The sequence below is a fragment of the Argiope bruennichi genome, chromosome 6, assembly GCF_947563725.1.
Source record: "Argiope bruennichi chromosome 6, qqArgBrue1.1, whole genome shotgun sequence".
Taxonomy (NCBI): domain Eukaryota; kingdom Metazoa; phylum Arthropoda; class Arachnida; order Araneae; family Araneidae; genus Argiope; species Argiope bruennichi.
The window spans coordinates 74,816,605-74,831,561 of NC_079156.1; positions in this window are offsets into that span (position 1 = coordinate 74,816,605).

The window sequence follows — 14,957 nt, forward strand, 5'->3', positions numbered from 1 at the left end:
TTCCGAATTTTGAATTTGTTGCTTATATTTTGAGCAGTACTGTATATATTTAAACTTCTAAGATCCAAATTCATTTAAACTATTTCAACAAAGAATGCATTTTCTACCCAAATATATATTTAAAAAAATATTTTACACAATTACAATTACACAAGAATATCTAAATTCTATATACAGTTTGTAGTTGAAATTTTTTGGAAAAAGAAGCTTATATATGCTAATACTTGCAAATTCAGAATTTTTCACCTACATTTTTATATACATACTCAAAAGAAAATGATCGTTCCTCATCCAGATTATAAGGAAGTTTTAACATAAATTTGAAGATAATTTATTCATTTTATTAAAAAAATGCGTTTTACGTAATTATATTTGCTAACTTTTCCAACTGTTTTTCTAGAGTATTCAGAATCTACTCTTTGTTCCGATTCTGATTTATTTCATTTGTATTGATTCCGATGAAAAGTTTTCAAAATTTCATCAATATATTACGAATCTGAGCGGTCGTCATTTTGTCTATTAGTAGGAACAGTTGGAAAAAAATATCCGAATCTCTTCTGTTCACATTCTTACAGACAAAACATTAAAAGTATCTCAAACGTTAGCATACGCAGTGGTTAGTTTGACCCCAATACTCCTGTACAAAAGGAGATGTTTTGTTTTATTGATTTATGCAGTTCTAATCTTCTTGCTTTCCCAAGAAGGTATGGGAATTTTCCAAGTGGAAATCTTTTAGAAAACGTAGAATTTCTTCAGAAATAATAAGGAAAAGACTCGTACACGTGTTGATAAATTAAATGAATTATCATCATGTCTTAAAGCAATCTTAAGCATTTTAAAGCAATGTTAACGTTATAGTTAGTAAGATTATGATAATGATAAGTATATCCGAGATGATTTTTGCAAGGCGTGTCCACATTATCTTATCTGTCCATTTTCTTTCATCATTGTATGCAGGATTGCTTCGGAGAGTGGACAACGTGGGAGCGAGAAAAAGATGACCTCGCTAAAAATTCATCAAATGTTCCACTTATGACCAATAGGGTTTGAAGCGAATAATATCCTATTTCCACCCACCATGGCTTTTTACCTTATTGTAGAAAATCCTACCTCAGTTCTTTCTTTTTAACCATATGTTAAAGCTCTTTTCAGTTAAGAAATAACTTCAAAACGACATTCCCTCCCCAGCCTGAGTCACTGAGAAAAATCTTCCTACAATGCAGTCTTATCTGTCAAGACCAATTTCTCTTTTGTTGAAAGAAACCCCTCATACTCCTCTGACATTTCGCCCTTCACGTGGATGAACCGAAATTCTCAAAAGTTTTAAACGGAAAAAGCAGGGTCTATCAAATCGTTCTCGGATGAACCAATTTTCAATAATTAGTCGTTCGGTTAAGGTGGGTTCACACGAGGCTTTTTATTGCGCGCAAACGTTGTCTCTCTACTGTTGTCCGTCTATTGTCCCCGTGTGAACAGTTGAGACAACGTGTCGGGACAATGGCTAATAGTTGTCCCGACGGGACAACCATTTGCCATTGTCCCGTTGCAGTCACGTGATTTTCCTGAAGTAGGCGTGACCTTCTATTGCGCGCAATAATAAGCCTCGTCTGAACCCACCTTTACATTCGTTCAGTTAAGTGATCCGTTCTTTCTAGCCGTTCAGACGCCAATGGCTTATCTGTACCACAACTAATAACGCAATTAACGTGTTGCCGGCGCTAAACGTGTATGCCAGCGTGTATTCAACATCGAACGACAGCATCTGCCTGAAGAGCTGTTGTACGCAACGATCTTCGAACTGTTAAATCCTTGTGCATCAAAAATTAAAATGGCATTTTGTATTGAAAAATTTTCAGCTTCATTATGCTTGGCACATGTTACAGCTCTAACCCTAGATGATCTACCGCCCGCGTGTTTTGAATTGACTGATGATTCGGAAGCTATTCTAGAAGTTATTTATAACTTGAGATGCATGTTTAGTAAGGAATTGGATTCTGTATCTGAAAAAATATCACAAGAATATTTTTGCGAGTCATTTATGAAAGCTTTATTATCAAGGTGTGTAATAATATCCGATAAACCAAGTTATTTAAATTTTCTGTTATTGTGTTCCTTGATTGAAACCGTAGCTGGGCCGATATTTAGTACACATCGGTGCTTCACATACTCGATGATATGCTGTTTGTGTCTTAGAAGTGTATACGAAAGATGTTATAAGGACCTGTTTGGTGAGATTCAAGAATCAGAAAGCCTTGGTTCTTATTGCAGAAGTTTCAACGCCTTTACTGTTGTAGGGGAAAGTAAAGTTCCGCTGTCTGTTCATCAGCGAAGAAACATTAGATTACTCCTCTCACATGCAGTTCATGTCGATCATAATAACTTCATTCTTACAGAATCTGAGTCGGAGACTCTGCATGAAACTCTGTATGGAACTATAAGTATCATGGGTAGGAAAGATATTTTTCAAAACCCTTATGAGTCAATGGACATGTGGTGTGATTGTTATTTTTTTTCGAATGATGCAGAGGATGTAGAAGAGGGAATGTATTGTGAATGCTCAGAGGAGGAAGAAACGGATTCTCTAAGCTCGGAGGAGGAAGAAACGGATTCGGTTAGCTCTGAGAAGGAAGAAGAATGTTTATCTGGAGAAGAAGCATTATGCGATTTGTGTGTTCTAAAATGTTATAAATATCTGGTGATATATAAATGTGAGATGCTGCAACAAGAAGTATTTGTGGATCGAAGTAATAATGTTCTCATAGGCTAAAAGATGATTGGCACAGAAAAAAGTAAAAATCAATGAATCAGATAATGTTAGTTAAAAAGATATCATAAAAAAAAGGCTATCTGTCAACAACAACAAATGTGATTGTAAAGATTATTTGTATATCGGAATAAAAATTAAGAAATCTCTCTTTGTGGGATTATTTCTTAAAATAAGTTTGCAGAAATACGCATTTGATTTGGAGGAAGATTAAGCTTTTACGAAGTATTAAAGGTAAGTGAATAACATCATCTTCTATTACTTTCTAGCCACATTTAGGACCATCCGGTTCGCCAATCTTAATGCTCGTTAAAAATTTCAATGAAATATTTAATGAAACTTGACTTTTAATGGCATTTTCATCAAAATATTTTTAAATCTCAAATTTCGACAGCCATGTTATTCAATCATACTATTATAAATAACTTAAGCCGTACTGTACTATGCATCTCTGTAATTTTCTATCGGCTCCAGTAAAAATTCGTCTTTAATTTAATGTATATTAAAATTAATTTTAAATTTAATTTTATTTCATGTTATTGTAATAAAACTTATAATTATTTAAAATATCGGTCAGTCTTCAGGAATGTAGAATGTTTTTTTGTTTTTTTTTGCTTTTGTTTTGAGTAGAAACAAACGAATTCTCTGTTGTTATTACCTGCAAAATATTCTTATTTATGTAATAGATAATGTTCACATGTATCAGTTTTTAAAATTTTTATGTAAGCAATTTATTTAAATGGTATTTGATTTTTTTACTGATGGCAGAAGCATTTATATTTTTGTCTTTTTAATATTGATTACTAACTGCCTTTGGCCACCAACTGATTCGCCAGCCTTAATATTAGCTACAATTTTCATTTTAATATTTTATATAACTTGATCACTTCAATATAGATAGCTCTTAATAACTTCTCTAGGGTTATATTTTTAAATTTCAAATTTTCAGTCATATATCTCATATTATTGTAGAAATCTTATGGCTTTCGGTTCATTTTACTGATTTTCAGTAGTTCTTTTAAAATTTGAGATTTACATTGAAATAAAAATATGGAAGGGATTAAACTTCAATTTAAACCCAAACTTTTTTGCTGAAACCAAACATGTTTTTTAAGAATATGAATAAAGAAAACTTTCGCTTTGTCTGCTCTATAAAATATTTTTCATTACCGTTGCAATATTTCAAAAAATTATTCAATAATTTGTCTGGTTCATCGTAATATAATTTTTTCTTAAAACTTTTATACTAAATTTTACAGAATATCTAAAAGTGCTGTGATATTGATTTTTCCCGTCTCAGTTTTGACACCCAAATCTCTAAACTTCTCTCTTCTAAACTCCTTCCTAATGAAAAGGTAGAAATTTTTTATATTGTCATTCATTTTTTTCCATATAAACTATAAATTTAGAATATTTTTTTATTAAGGAATATTTACATTTAGAATCTATTTGTGTTTATTTTAATTACTTTGCGTTAATTTCGACATCTACAGCTTTCTTCATAAGGAAAGTTTTATGTTTTCATTCATTTTTTTCAATACAAAATATAAATATAGAATGTTTTATATAAAGGGAATATTTACAATTAAAAACAATTTGTGTTTATGTTGATTAATTTGAGTTCATTTTCACATAGATAATTTTCTATATTCAGACCTAAGGAAAAGTTAGAACATTTTTATATTTTCATTCATTTTTTTTAATATACACTATAAATATATAATATTTTACATTAAAAAAATATTTACATTCAGAAACAATTTATGTATATTTTAATTAATTTATGTTAGTTGTGACATTCACAATTTTCTGCACTTCTTCATAAGGAAAAAGTTTTATGTTTTTATTCATTTTTGTTCAATACAAAATATAAATATAGAATGTTTTGTATTAAGGGAATATTTATATTTAGAAATAGTTTGTGTTTATTTTAATTAAATTGTGTTAATTGTGACATGCACAATTTTCTGCACTTCTTCACAAGGAAAAAATGGAAAAAAGTTTTATGTTTTCATTTGTTTTTTTAATACAAAGTATAAATATAGAATATTTTACGTTAAGGGAATATTTACAGTTAGAAACAATTTGTGTTTATTAAAATTGTACCCATCGCTACAACAACCAAATAGTAATAAAAACTACAAACCTGTATGTCAATTTTTATGTATATCTGTTATTAAATAGTGAAAAATTTATTGTAAATCAATGTTTTATGCGGATTTTTTTAGGAACATTTTTGCATATGCTAAACATGACTACAAAAATTCCTTCTGAATATTCGAAAACTGATTATATGGTAGAATAATTTGGAATGGCATTTTGACAACTCAATATCAGGATAAAAACTTAATGATACCTGCATAGAATTTTGATTGAGTTAGAGATATGAAATTTATATATGGGCTAAAAGACATGAGCTTCAACGAAAGAAATAATCTGTCCATCGAAGTAAGAAATCTTTTCCCAAAATGCCTAAAATTTATAATAAATAAATTAATATGACCCAATTCTGTATTTAAAATATAAATTGAACATTCATATTGTTTAATAGTGAAAAAAAAAAAACAGCTGTTTAAACGCATTTTTTATATCTATGTAACTTAATATCAGTTTTAGAAATTTCACACACGATTTGTAAGTGTATCAAGTTATTTACTTTCAATTATCAATAAAAAACGCATTTTTAAAAAAATTTTAAATGTCCGAATTTTAATGCAAAATAATAGTTAAAAAAAATCGGAAATTTTTGTGAACCCGGTGATTTTTGGGTAGGCACATACCTTAAGTTTTTACAAAACTTTTAATTGTAAGAATAACATTTCTTTTAGATGTTACAGCAATTGATATTTATTAAAATAATGCAATCATTACAAATACTTATAAAATTTTATTAAATAATTTTTTTTTTATAAAGTATATATCCATTTCACTATTTCATTCATAATAATGACTTAAAGTCGTGCATATGGTAATACGAATATTTATGACGGAAAATAAATTAAATATTGGAAATAATAAGGATTTAGTATTAAAATTATAGTAAAATAAATACCTAGTTAGTAATGTGTATATTTACAGTTATGTTGGCGATAAAAAAAATCATGCCAAACTTGCAGCCAAGAACATGCAATAACCACATTTGAGATTAAAATAAAGTAAGTAGCGAAATATAATGTTGACCCATTTGTTGAAATGAAGTTTAACAAAAAGTTAACCAAATTAAGTACATTAACTAAAGCCAATTATGAAATGTTATTCAGTTATAACAGAGAAATCGTTGAGCAATCACAATGATAAAATTTTAAATAGATTTAAAGTTGATATAAATAGAAATTTTATTCTACGCATCTGTGGAAAATTACTAGGTTATCCTCATTAGATAGCAATGTGAAATTATTTTAAGCTGTTTCTCTTTAAAATTTGACTTTTCTTACTACAAACTATACATTTAAAAAAAGTTAATAATTAATCTATTACATTTGCATTAAAAATTCCTTCAAAATCAATGTAAAATGTGTAAGATTTTATACAATGAAAATTTTGAGGTAGGTGTTTTTTTAAAATAATTACTATTCTTACAGAAAATTATGTTTATTTTATGCTTGAGAAAAAAGAAAGAAAAATTGAAAAACATATCTATGATACAAAATTAAGAATGAAATTAGTTAAAAAAATATTTAATACTAATTGGTTAAATGGTAATTGCTATTTTTCTTTTTCTGAGGTATTAAGAAAAATCAACGAAGAGAAGAATGAATTGAAATTTTTGGAAGAAAATGTATGAATTAATAAATTATCTTTAAACCAGTATAGGAAAACTCACAATGTATAATAAAAAAAGTGAAATTGTGTAAAATTTTGAAATGTAATGTAAAATTATTTAAAGTGAACTTTTTTTTTTTCTTTATCCTCACAAAAATTGACAGAGGATACTTGGAGAAGATAATTGAAATGTTTAGAGATCATGAATATAAAAGTTGCAAATGTACGAAAATATAAAAAAAATGAGCAAAAAAAAAAAAAAAAAACCCATTTAATATTTACTAATTTTTAGTTACTCTTCATATGCAATATGTGTACAGTATTGGACCAAACGTTATGTAATATTTTAAATAATCAGTTTAATAAACAGTTTAAACTGATTATTTAGTTTCATTTCAGTTTAATAAACGCAACGTTTTCAAATAAAAAAATGTAAGAATATATAATACATACTGCAACAATAAAGCAAAATATAATGATCAGAAGAGAATAAGCATATTAAAGAAAATTAAGTTAAAATTTTTGCATCAATATTTCTATTAGATTTGATACTCTAAGTGTTAAAAGTTAAATAAATGATGTTTTAAGCGTAAATAAATATTGATATAGGAAATCTTGAATATTTAAGAGGAAAAAACTAAACTATAACCTTGAAAATGTAAGATAATAAGCAAAAAAGTATATTTAAAAATAACATTTTAAAATTTTTATTCAAATCTAAGTAAACCACCTGTATTTTAAATGCACTGAATTTTCAAAACTGTGTTTTAAGATGTTGGAAGCAGCACTACGTAAGTTTTCATTTAATTAAATCAATTTTATATAAGAAACAATAACAAAAAAATATCGTTTGAAATAATTTTCAGGTCTTTGTTATTTTCCTTTTAACTTTAGTTTGAAACACTTTTTATTAATTCTTCTCAGGTTTCTTAAAGCAATTTTTATCTGTTTCAACGGTTTTCTATAAGTAATACTTCTTCACATTCGATAGAAATATTAGTCTGGATGGTTAGAAAATAAAATTAAAAAAAAACTTATTTATTACAAAAATCATTAAATTTTTTTAAAAAAAAATGGCAGCTCTTCAAATTTTTAAGCTCACAAGGCTGTTGCTTTGATTCATAGTAAACAAGTTCAATAAATTGTCTTCCGTGGTTATCAAATTAGTTTGGAGCAAGGTAGTTGAATGGCTGGTCAACTTATTTACCCTTTACCTCGATTGTTTTTTAAACGATTTTAGAGACTTTCAAAGTTCACTTAGATGAAGACCCGGCAGTTAACTGTGGCGATTTCTCGAGACGGGTTTTAATAGGTTAGGCATATAATAATGGAAACGAAAGCTTAATAACTCAGTCAGTTTAGGTTACAAGAGTGTGGATTCCTTTGTTTACAATATTAGTGTATATAAAATATTTTGGACCAGCTTAATGTATAGAAATTTAGACATGATTATGTATAAGAAGAGCAGTAATTGACTGAAAGAGCGCAAAATATTTCTTTTCAGGAATTTCTATGATTTTAAATATATGCTTGTCACTTTTTTTTAATGGTTATTGTTCTATCGTTATAGTAGAAAATAAGAAATCAAATTGTTTTATGTCACTGTCCTGTGGAAAATTTGCAAAATGGTGACTAATATAAGGATAAAAAAAATTAAAAAAAATAAAAAAGATTCGTTTAAAATTTCCTCCCCAGGATGGAATAAAAAATCAGAATAGAAGTCAAAAACTGACTGATTAATTTGTAATTTTTTCTTAATCGTTTTATTGTAATAATAACTATTAGCCGTGATGGCCTGGCGGTAAGCTCTGGACCTCGAAACCGCTGGCTTTCAGGTCCGAGACCGATTCCGCCAAGAACTATCGTGTAAACGTGTCTGGTGCACTTTAAATCCGTCGAAACCAAACGTCCTCCCATTGGTGTGGTGCGGAAGTTTAAAGAGAGGGAGTGGGTGCCAGCTCATGTGTCTTTCTCACCATCTGACCACGGTTCAAGATTACGAGTTCGGTTCCAAAATAACCCTAGTGTTGCTTCAAAACTAGACGTTAACATAACTGAACTGAATTTTAATAAATAATATAATTCAAATTTTTATAAATAATATACTTTATTTTATCAAAATCGATTCATAATTTTATGAGGTGCATAATTTTTAATTTAAATAAAAAAAAAACTTTATAAAATTACCTCAATACGCAATTTATAGTTTCTAATGATCACTACAATTTTCTTCATACATCTTCTTGTTATGAATTATAATAATGTATAATTTTTTTTTTTAAATTTTATTCATAAAAATACGAAAAAAAAAAATTGTGATTTCACTAATAAAATCACTATTCTTTTAAAATGTGCTTTATTAATTACTTCACAACAATGAAGTGCTCACAAAAAATGTATCTGATACCGATACACTTAAATATAAATTCCATAGGCAACTATTTTCATGAATTAATGAAAAGAGTTACAATAAATATGTTTTAAAAATTTATTATAAAAAGAAAAAAATTATGAAATTAAAAATTAAATCACGGAAAAGTTTATTTTCTCAATTTTAGCGTGGTATAAAAATGGTTTTGTGCAATAATCTAATGGGAATTATTGAAATTTCGAATAATTTTAATTCAAAATGTAATAAAATTTTTTTTAACTATTTCTTTGCGAATACGTACAAGTGGAATGTTCCTAATTTATTAGTTTTAGGTCCAACAGTTTGTCTCGTAGAGTGTTTTGAATTTTCCATTTTTCTCTCTGATGTATAACATCATATATAGACAATATGCTAGCACATGAACATTAAATTGTTGTGAATTAAAAAAAGCATTGAAAACATTGTTAATTTATTTTAAAGATTATAAAAAGAAAATCAAGAAATGTATTGCAAAGTTATCCATTCTGTTAGAATCGTATCTATTCGGGTTTTAAAAGTTACAGTTTTGTTTAGTTAGTCAGTTTTTAAATCCTAATCATTCTGTGGTTTTGGACTAAAACCAATTCTTATCATTAAACAGCCGAAGTACTGTCTTCTAACGCATCACTCCAAAAAATTGCAGAGGCCGCGGTGGTCTGGTGATAAGGTCTCAGTTTCAGAATCCGAGCTTTTCAGGTTCGAGATACGATTCCACCAAAGGACTGTCGTGCAAGCGGGTCTGCTATATCGGTCGGGGACTAACGTTCTCCCACTGGTATGGTGTAGAAATTTGAAGAGGGGGTGGCCAACTGAGGTTTCGTCCCCATCATCTGAGAACAGTTCAAAATTATGAGGTCCGTCCCAAAATATCCCTATTCTTGCTTTAAAACGGGACGTTAATATAATTAATCTAAACCAAAAACTGCAGACCTGTCTGGAGATTTAAGGGGTGTGACTACGTTCAAAATGAAATTATTTTAAAAAATTCGAAAATAATTAGATTTTGCATAAAAAAGATTGAAAATAAAAATCTATGAAACCAAAATATACCAGTAGAAAACTGGTTGTTTTTCAAATTGGGAAAAAGGGCTATTTTTTTTCGCTAAAAAGAGATGTAAAGCAAAAATGTTCTAGTTCAGAGATTTATCAAATGATATGCTTAAAGTATTGCAGATAGCATAAAAAATTATATTATTTGGTCCCTGAACTAAATGATTTAAAAAGAAAAACTGTATTCCTATCCATTCTTAAATATTGGGGCCGACTAATAAATAATATGAAATTTTCAACTTTTTTCACCTTGTTAAACATTAAAACCAATATAAAATATTTCTGAATGAATAAATTACTTATTATCTACTTCAGGAACTACAGAACATATTGAATAATTATCATACCAAATTTGAATAAAAAGCATGTATTAGTTTTTCGTAAGAAATTTCTATCAAAGATAAAAATTTGAAAAAACAGCATCTAAACGTGTAAAATATCATTGAAACGCATGTAACAATAAATGTAACTTTCCAAAATATAGACTTAGAAACAAAATTCTAATGGTTTTATAAAGAAATTTGTTCAAACATTAAGAATATTAAATAAAAAAAGGAATTCATAATTTCTCAAAAAATTGACCTTTTAACATAATCACTTAGATTAATCATTAAACTGTACAAGATAACTGTAATGAAAATCTCCCTACAACGAATAGTTTGTTTTTAAAATTATTTCAGTCATCTAAACCACATTTTGATTATATTACCTGAAAGTCATATTTTACATCCCCCCCCCCCGGATCTGACATACGAAGTACACACAATACATATATATATAGGGTAAAACTGAAAAAGAAGTACTCACTTCCCCCTCTACCCCGTTGTATATATATATATATATATATATATATATATATATATATATATATATATATATATATATATATATATATATATATATATATATATATATATATATATATATATATATACTAGCTTTTACCCACGACTTCGTTCGCGTGGAAATTTTAATGTGTATGTATGAGAACTGACGGTCTGATCAACACTCGGCAGTGTCTGTCTAAAATAAATCGCCTGTGAGCAAAACATCAAAGTCGCCCATCACCGCCTGATTGCCGCGGATGTCCTGCAGGCTGAGGTTTAACGCCTCTAATGCATGCTTGTGCCCCCGGTCGTTGTTTTTGGTGATGTTGCATGTTGAGGTATGTTCACTTGCAAGATTAAGCTGTAATTTGAAAACGGAATGTTCAATATGGCCAATGTTAAGCAAAGTTGCAGCAATGCCCGTGGAAGATACAGCCAGAGCTATATTGCGGTCCTTGCGGCGAGTTGGGCTAGCAGCAGATTCAGCACAAACGTCTTACCCGTACCTTCTGGTGCGTAAAGAAAGAATAATCCTCCATCACCACTATTTACTCTGTTCACAATCGTTTCGTAGATTTGACGCTGCTTGGAAAGTAATCGTGGTATCATTTCATTGACCTGCGCTTCTAAAACCGCGGTGTCATAGTTTAGCTCCTTCACAACTTCGCTTGATAATTCCCCTCTTCGCTGCGGTGGGGGTAGGCCGAAATCAGTGATACATTTTCCAGATATGGAAATCATTTTATCCTCAATCAATACCAAAGCTTCGTTAATGATTAGGTTTTTGTGAGTGCCATCCAGCTTATGCACGATATCTTTTGATAAAGCGTCCTTGTATTTATCCCACAGCTGGAGGGGGTTTGAAGTCCGCAAGTGTTCACTAAAACTGCAAACAGGTCTTCTAGCTACTTTCATAGCCCGAGCTTTATTACTCCTTTTCGAAAGATTAGATTTGCGTGTTCTGGGTATTTCGAAAAACTATCAAATAATAACAAATCAAAGAAATTAAAACTAACCTAAAAACCGATCCACTTAAAACTATAAGCATATGCGAAAAATATATAATTAACATAAATACAATTTAGTTACAAAAATACACAACTAACCTAAAGACAATTGATTTATATTGTAACCTGAAATAAAACAAAACAGCGAGTCCGTATTTCTTTAAAATCAAGTCAAGTCTATTTTATTTATCGATTGAGATAGCTACAACAGTATAATACGCATAATTTTTAAACCTTTAATTAAAATGAAAATGCAGTGTCAACAATCAGAAGACACGCGCATCCATGACATTTTTAAGCCAGTTGGGGTAACGCAATCAGATTAGAAATTTTTAATTTTCTTTAATCTGTTTTATTTTAACTTAAAAGTATTTCAGAATGAATCCTAAAGATCGATTAATTAACAAAGTTTAATTTTAAATGCATCAAACACCAAGAAAATAAACAGAATCCTTTGAAATAATCGGTCGAAAATATATTAAGCCTAACCTCATTAGTGTAGGGAAAAAAATTAATGCCTTACTCATTTTTTGCGGAAAAGTTAGTTTTAATTAATAAAAAATTAACCACTCAATTAACCGGAATAAATAGTAGCCTATGTCCTATTCCAGACTATAATCTATCTATGTGCTAAATTTCATACAATTCCGTTTAACCGTTCTGTCGTGATTGACAAACAAACATCCATCCAAACTTCCACATTTATAATTGTAGTATAGATGTTTTCTTTCTTTGTTGCTTAAATCGGAAAAATTGCATGATAAATTCCGGAGAATACATTTTAAAATTTTGGATTAACTTTTTTTCTCAAGTAATTGAAAGTTCATAAAGAGCAAATATCTTTTTCACTTTTACAGATAACTATATTAAATCTTTTTAAAATTTTTATTGTGGTGTAGCCTACATTTATCTATTGGACTTTTGGGTCGATCTTCTTTATTTTTTTAGTTCTTTCGTAATTTTTTTTTCTTTCGTTCCTAGGGGCGCAGAAAACTGTCTCAACAGATTCAGCAAAGCAACTTTACTATAAGTGCATTCTACTTCTATGTCTAGACATGTTGTGGTTTAGAATTTCATTTAAATTCTTTTCCGATCACACTGTATATTTTATATGATAAGATGATATCTGAAACCATCATATCAAGCGCATGATAATTTCAAAATAATTTTGTACTAATTTGATAAGTACTGAATTTGAATATTCGAATTTGCATTTTTGGTGATTCTAATCTGGTGACTGCCTTGGTAGAAGCGAAGTCTCAAATTCATAGAAGTAAGTTAAGTAGTTTTCTGTTTTATAAATCTATTGATTAAATGAGCTAGTTTAAGAACACGATGTACTACAACTATTCTTCAATTATTCTAAGTTACAGAACTTATATATAGAAACCATACTGTTCCAAAAGCAAATATATGGGTGTTGGGATTTAAAATGAAATAGGGCTCAGATGTATAATTTTTCCTTTTGATGTGGCAACACTTTTGCTCATAAACAGAAAGCTGCAGAAGGAAATTGTCAACGTCGAAGTCTCATCAAACTAAAAACACATGTCTATGTTAATAACTACGAGCCACATTTATGTGAGTATATGTTTCAATTACATAATTTTCTGGTTCATCAGAAACGAAAATGGTCTTTGCATAAAAATATTTTCGTCTGCTTTTATGCCTGATTCATGCTACTTATCATCGAATATTTAATCTTTGTTTGCTATGTTTTGACCTGATTGGCGATTAAAATAACTATGGTAGTATCAGTATTATTATCTATGTTAGTAACGATATTATTAATATCAGTATCATATGTATTAAAATCACAATTTTGAAATCTATCGGATCATTTATGTGCATTCGTTTTACCGACGAGATCGGGTGCATCGATCTAAAACTTGAATGAACAGACGATGCCATTATTGTGATCATTTTTGGGATTTAAAAATTCTGATAACATAAATCGAAATGGAGAAAACCGCTTTGTGTCAAATGGGAAAAAGCATTTCTCTGGAAAATATCTATAGATTTTTTTTTCAAAAATAACAATTAAAAAATTCCACAATTTTTACTTATCGACAATTATTTCTTTACGATCCATTTATATATATTGTTCGTAGTTTTAAAAATTCATCGACAGTGATGCAAGCAGGGCTTCAAAGTGTAAAAGCTTGGAAACAATTACGTTAATTTCAGGACTTCCTTTATGAAGCGAATGATAATAATGACCGCGATTATATTTACTACTTGATGCAATAAATTATAGTAAGTGAAGTAGAAACGGTTTTGGATTTCCACACATTTTGACGGATATATCTTAAAAGATGACAGGGAATTTTCTTTTACTTCGATCTTGTAAATATTTGTTTGAACGCATCCATTATATTGAAGATTTAATAACGTGAGGATTTACAAGGTTAGATCAGAAAGAAATGTCGAAAAGTCGTTTCGGATCACCTGTTTTCACAGAATGTTGCATTTTGTTACTTGGTTTTCTTGCTGTGCGCTACAGCATTTCTTAAATAATGGCATGCATATTTAAGAAGATATAAAAGTTTTTTAAAGAGAAATTTCGTATTCTTTTTCTCTTTAATTATAAATTTTTAAAAACAATTGTAATGAAATTTATTAAAATCTATGACTATATACCAGCAAAGCACAAGCTGAATACATCGTATATTCAAAGAAATATGAGTGTTTGTTGGGAAGTAAATTACTTATGATTGACACATAACAAATATTTTTTTGGGGTGAGGGGGTGGTACACAGAATAGTTTGTATAAGAATTTCAGTTCAAGATTTAGAAAGATTTCAAAAATTACACAGTGGAATTTTTGACTGTTCTTAAAATATTTAGCAACTATATATGGGTGTTAAGTGTATAGTGTTAGCGGTGTTTCCTAAAGCGTAAAGTTTTTTTTTTTTTTTAATTTCATCAATTATATTCAAAAAATGGAATTTCATTGATGTCTATAAATACTATATTTCCCTGACCCTATTTGAATAAATCGGCTTTCAGTCAAAGCAATCAGAAATTCTTACTTAGAAACGATATTTCCAAAGATAAAATGCTTTTACCTCAATGGAATCGCACCCCCCTCTTACAACCCTCCTATTCATCTATTATTGTCCGGAAGAAGCATAAA